Here is a 6869-nt window from a genome sequence, read left to right as displayed (position 1 = left end):
ACCAGCCTAAAGTGTCTCAACCTGGCCAGATATAAGGTGGGAGTAAAGAGTATGATATCCCTCAGGGACGCCTTGAATAGCTCAAAATGTTCACTGAAGAATCTGATGTGAGTCTCCCTTCTCATTCCATGACTCTGTTGCATGTGAGATGCCCCAGAGATGGGTGGGACTGGTGAATGTCCTGATGTTGGGGCATACAAGAAACCCCATTCATTCAATCATGGCAGCCCTTCTGTTGAAAGGGAGTCTAGTGGGTGTCAGCCAAAGATCTTGGTCCTAACAAAGCTCTTTTAGTGTGTGACACCTATATGACCCAAGTAGGTTAATCCACACTTGACCCCACAGTTATAGTTACCCACTCATTCAGTGACCTATGACTTCCTTCTTGGTTGACCAAGCCAAAATTGGAGCATTTGGTGGCACAGGTATACATTGGTGGCACAGGTATATAGTTATAATACCCAATAGGGTATAGTTGTATATGACAAGCACCCAAGAGGTTAAAACAAAAGGATCCCATCAAGTCTAAAGTCAGCCTGGGGAATACAATGAGATCTTGTCTTCTACCTGTCTTTCCTCCTTGTCTCTCTGTGTGTGTCTCTGTCTCTCCCTGTCTGTCTCTGTCTGTCTATCTCTTTCTCTGTCTGTCTGCCTGTCTCTGTCTGTCAGTCTGTCTCAGTTGGTCTCTCTGCCTGTCTCTCTCTGTCTCCATGTGTGACTCTGTCTCTCTGTCTGTGTCTCTGTGTCTCTCTGTCCTGTGTCTCTCTATCTCTGTGTCTGCCTCTGTCTCTGTCTCTCTGTCTCTATCTGTCTCTATTTGTCTCTGTGTCTTCATGTCTCTCTGTCTCACCATCTTTCTCTCACCCTCTCTCTGAATCCCCCCCACACACACACACATAAACACACACCAGGAAAAAGTGCTGGGGAGGTTCCTCTGTGGTGAAGAACACCTTCTACAAGCATGAGGACCAGAGTTCAGATCACCAGAGCCCCTGTAAATACTGGATGGGCTTGGTGGGTTACATCCATCACTATGGAGGCAGACAGGATCTCCAGAGCAATCTGGCTTGTCAGACTGGACCAAGTGATGAGCTTTGAGTTCAATTAGAGACCCTGCCTCGATAAAAAAACAGACATTGATCAAGGAAGATACCCACTGTCAACCTTTAGCCTCAAGCACCCATGTAGAGACATTTCACCTGCACATTCATGTGCAGTCACAGACACACAAATATACATACATGCATACACTACACATGTCAAAAAGAGGATGAGGGTCCTGATAGGATCATCTGAATGCCAGATAACTCTGACCTGGAGAGAAGGAGCTAACAGAAGAGACAAGTCTAAGATTGTTGTTTTATACACATACTTCTACATGGACAGGTGGGGCAGTTGTTACTCATCCACTTGTCCTGTGTATAGAGAGGAGAGTGAAGAGGTAGCAATTGTAGAAACCACTATTTAAATTGAAATGAGATTTACCAGCTCTCATCAGTGCCTGCCTCCTTTCCTTCTCGAAACATATCTATGGGGTGGCCACCATCTTTAGTCTCACTGGTAAGCAAGGAGGCAGTTTCAGGCTAAGTCACTCATTCATGGATGAATTATGATTAATGGGCAAAACAGAAAATCTGATCCATGGTCACTGCTCAGAGCTGTGTGCTGGCACCTGCCACAGCTCTAGCTCATGAAAGTCACTGAAAACAAGTAGTACAAATCTCCCTTTAGAGGCCAGAGGCAAAACTGGAAAGAAGACTCTCACTTAACAGCACTTGCAACTGGATTTGGTTCAAGGCACCCATATTAGCTGGCTCACAACCACTTGTAACTTCAGCTTCAAGGGCACGAGCACCTTCCTCTGGCCTCTGCAGGCAATGCACCTGGATACACATACACAAATATATAGAAATCTTAATGGCCAGAAAAAGAAGAAATGACAATAATGACAACCTGGCTGCTGGACATCGGTCCAATCCACCTGGTTTCTTTTTTTAATTAAATATTTTATTAAATACTTTTCTTTTTTCATTTTTATTGGCTATTTTATTTACACTTCAGATGCCATCCCCTTTCCCCATTCCTCCCCCCCTTATCCCATGCCCCCTTTTCCTTTTTGCATTTATACACTTTTTAAAAAATCTTAATCAAAGGCTTTATAAGTTTGGTAGTGCTCAATCAGAGGTGTAACCCACTACCCAACCTAGATACAACTATCTTTGACTTGTGGAGATACGTGAACATCTGCCTCTCTATCTTCCCCCTCTTTCTCTCTCTCATCACCTAGCTTCTCCTCCTTCTCCTCCTCTCCTTACTCCTACTCTTCTTCTCAGTACTCCTCCCACCTTAGCTCCTCCTACATAGCACCCTTCCTGTTAAAATAAAACCTTTCTCTCAAAATAGATTTAGAGCATAATTATGCCTATTTGTACCAGTCAGGTACAGGATAGTCCTAATACCCAGTCCATCATTTTGTTGACTAACCAGAACCTCTGCCATCTATCCTAACTAAAACAGTTAGTTCTGAACCTGGCTTTTTCCTTGACGTTAGAATGAATGTCAGCTGAAAACCATCCACTCAAATCATTTCTCTCAAGGTAAATAGCCAGTATTGGCTATGAGAACATAAGTTTTCAACCCTGTCAGAAATCCAGAATGACTGAGATAACTATAATTGTAAAAAGCACAAAGCATAGGTTCTAAACCTTAGCCAATTTATAGAGACCTCTGATCACCTGGACTCTCCCTCTACTACAAGACATTGGAGCATCTATTCTTCTGCCTTCTGGCCCAGGATCATCTGACAGATTTTAGTGCTGCATAATTATTAAGGGCTGATTATCCTGTCTAGGCAGATAAAATCAGTCGACTATTCTGCAACTGTGTCCTTTTCTGGACAGTGATTTGTCTGCAGATGGAAAGAGGCAATTTTTGCCTAGTGGCTGTCTCCCCACAACTGGAGTAACTCCACAGATGCTCAATTTCTTCTTAGAATTCAATATAGGAAGCTGTCAGGAGCAGATAGGTCTCTAATCAAAATGAACATTAATACAGAAATGTTTGTCATGTCAATTCTGTGGACTTCTGATGTTTTGAAAACCAACTATCCATGTAAGGTAATCTGGACTGTTGTCTGTTAACTCCACTCAGCCAAATGAAATATAGAAAACACCCTAACAATAAACTCCAAGCCATGAATTTGCTATAGTCCCTTCACTAACAGGCTAACCATCTCAAATCTGTTTTAAAAAAGTTAAAGAAGGACTGAGTCTAGGCCTTGTATTTCTAAATGTGTTATATTGGTACAATGCCTATGAGAATAACAATATTCATCTCACTTTAATATCAATAAGAAGCTCATACCAAAGAAAACCTTAAAATTTGTACTTAAAGTAAATTGGTGCCATTTAAGAAATTACATCTTAATCTTGATAATAATTGTACAGATTTCTACCAATAGGTTATGGCTATGCAATAAATCCTAGCTAATCCTCTGTATTCCCACAAAACCATAAAATTCTCGCAAACCGAATCCAACAAGACATCAAAACAATTATCCATCAAGATCAAGTAGGCTTTATCCCAAGAATGCAGGGATGGTTCAATATTCAGAAATCCATCAATGTAATCCACTACATAAATAAACTCAAAGAAAAAAAACACATGGTCATCTAACTAGATGCTGAGAAAGCATTTGATAACATTCAACATCTTTTCATGTTGAAAGTCTTGGAAAGATCAAGAATTCAAGGCCCATACCTAAACATAGTAAAAGCAATATACAGCAAGCCAGTAGCCAACATCAAACTAAATGGAGAGAAACTTGAAGCAATCCCACTAAGATCAGGGACTAGACAAGGCTGCCCCTCTCACCTTACCTATTTAATATAGTACTGGAAGTCCGAGATAGAGCAATTAGACAACAAAAGGAAGTCAAAGGGATACAAATAGGAAAGGAAAGAAGTCAAAATTTCACTATTTGTGGATGATATGATAAGTATACATAAGTGACCCTAAAACATCCACCAGAGAACTCCTAAACCTGATTAACAACTTTAGCAAAGTGGCTGAATATAAAATCAACTCAAACACATCGGTAGCCTTCCTTTACCCAAAGGATAAACAGGCAGAGAAAGAAATTAAAGAAATGACACAATTCACAATAGCCACAGATAAAATAAAATATCTTGGAGTGAATCTAACCAAGCAAATGAAAGATCTGTGTGACAGGAACTTCAAGTCTCTGAAGAAAGAAATCAAAGAAGATCTCAGAAGATGGAAAGATCTCCCATGCTCCTGGATTGGCAGGATTAACTTAGTAAAAATGGCCATCCTGCCAAAAACAATCTACAGATTCAAAGCAATACCCATTAAAATTCCAAATCAATTCTTCATAGAGATAGAAAGAGCAATTTACAAATTCATTATGGTCTCTGTTGAGAAGTCTGGTGTAATTCTTATAGGTCTGCCTTTATATGTTACTTTGCCTTTTTCCCTTACTGCTTTTAGTATTTTTTCTTTGTTTTGTACATTTGAATTTTTTAATATTATGTGGCAGGAAGTTTTTATTTTTTTCTGGTCTAAACTGTTTGTAGTTCTGTAAGCTTCTTATATATTTATGGACATCTCTTTCTCTAGGTTAGGGAAGTTTTCCTCTATAATTATGTTGAGAATATTTACTGGTCCTTTAAGTAGGGAGTCTTCCCCCTCATCTATACATATTATCCTTAGGTTTGGCCTTATCATTGTTTCTTGGATTTCTTGTATATTTTGGGTTAGCAGCTTTTTGTATTTTGCATTTTCTTTGACAGTTGTGTCAATGTTTTCCATGGTATCTTCTGCACATGAGATTCTCTCTTCTATCTCTTGAATTCTGTTGGTGATACTTGTGTCTATGACTCCTGATCATTTTTTTTTTAGGATTTCTGTCTCCAGGGTGGTCTCCCTTTGTGATTTCTTTATTGTTTCTACTTCCATTTTTAGATCCTGCATGGTTTTGTTTAATTCCTTCTCTTGTTTGGTTGCATTTTCTTGCAATTCCTTAAGGGATTTTTGTGTTTCCTCTTTAAGGGTTTCTATCTGTCTACCAGTGTTCTCCTTAAGTTCTTTGAGAGAGTTATTTATGTATTTCTTAAAGTCCTCTATCATCATCATGAGAAGTGATTTTAATTCTGAATCCTGCTTTTCTGGTGTGATGGGGTGTTCAGGGCTTGCTATGATGGGGGAACTAGGTTCTGATGATGCCATGTAACTTTGGTTTCTGTTGCTTAAGTTCTTGCGCTTGCCTTTCACCATCTGGTTAACTCCAGTGCTGCCTGTACTTGCTGGCTCTGACTGAAGCCTGCCTTTCCAGTTATCTCACTTGTGTCTGATCTTCTAGGGGTCCAGATGTCTCTGTGATATTTTCCAGCTGCACTGATTACAGTGGTACCTCTAGGATGCCTCAGGATATGGTGCCTCCAAGGTAGCAGTCCAGCTAGGTGTCTGCTGTTCTGGGTGCAGTGTCTCCTCTAGGATATCTCAAGATATGTTGTCTGATGCTCTGAGTTCAGTTGTTCCTCTGTGGCTCTGGGTTGAGTGGACCTTACAGTATGTCTCAGGTGGAATCCAGGGTCCACACAACAGCAGACCCGGCAGAGGTCTTGTCCAGGCCTCAGATCTGGGAGAGGGGCAAAGGGGAGTGCTCGTCCTCAGGGGTGGGGAGGGGGGGTATCTGCTGAAATCTGAGTGCTCACAGCACCCAGCTATGGGCTTAGGGCAGTATATGGGTCTTCCTACCTAACGCTGGCTGTGGGAACTTTAGAGCCTCCTGATGTCTCGGGCAGGATCTGGGGTCCACACAATAGCAAACCAGGCAGAGGTCTGGTCCAGGCCTCAGATCTGGGAGAGGGGCAGAAGGGAAGTGCTAGTCCCTAGGGGCATGGAGGGGGGGTATCTGCTGGAACCTGAGCGCTCACAGCATCCAGTTATGGGCTTAGGGCAGTATGTTGGTTTTCCTACCTAATGCTGGCTGTGGGATCCATGAAGCCTCCAGAATGTCTTGGGCGGGATCTGGGGTCCACACAATAGCAGACCAGGCAGAGGTCTGGTCCAGCTCAATTCCGCAATTAAAAGACATAAGCTAATGAATTGGATACATAAACAGAACCCAGCATTTTGTTTCATACAGGAAACTGAACTTAGTGACAGAGACAGACACTACATTAGAATAAAAGGCTGGAAAACAATTTTTTTCAAGCAAATGGTCCTAAGAAACAAGCTGGAGTAGCCATTCTAAAATCTCCAGCCTGAGAGCACAAACGGAGGTTCTCATGGCTCCACCTGTATAGGTAGTTGAGAGTGGCCTTGTCAGGCATCAGTGGAAGTGGAGGGGCTTGGTGCCTGAAACTTTGTATTCCCTAGTGTTGGGTAATTTGAGAGCAGGGAGGTGGCAATGGGAGGATGGTGGGAACACACCCTCATAGAAATGCCAAGAATTATATGAATTAGACATGACAGAGGCAGGCTGTCAGAAGACTAGATTCCAGTATTCAAACAAAAAATTATCTTGATAGTAAAACTTTTTGAGAATTGTATCTTGCAGAATACAAGGAATACAAGTATTTTGGTAGGAAAACCAACATACTGCCCTAAGCCCATAACTGGATGCTGTGAGCGCTCAGGTTCCAGCAGCCTTGGTATATCTACTCATCAAGCAAGCTGAGCAGACCTGCTTGAACTTCTGATGTCCTGGAATTCCAGCTGGATGCAGTGAAGACACAGCATCAGAGGTTAATCAATTTACTCTTCCTCCTGCCCATCTTCTAATATCTTAATGCCTGTAATCAGCTTGAAGAAGTTAATGAAGAGTCACTGCCCCTAATCTGTGT

This window comes from Arvicanthis niloticus, chromosome 1 (genome assembly GCF_011762505.2).
Source record: "Arvicanthis niloticus isolate mArvNil1 chromosome 1, mArvNil1.pat.X, whole genome shotgun sequence".
In the NCBI taxonomy this organism is placed as follows: domain Eukaryota; kingdom Metazoa; phylum Chordata; class Mammalia; order Rodentia; family Muridae; genus Arvicanthis; species Arvicanthis niloticus.
The sequence above is the reverse complement of the archived record's forward strand: the minus strand, read 5'-3'. Positions refer to the sequence as shown.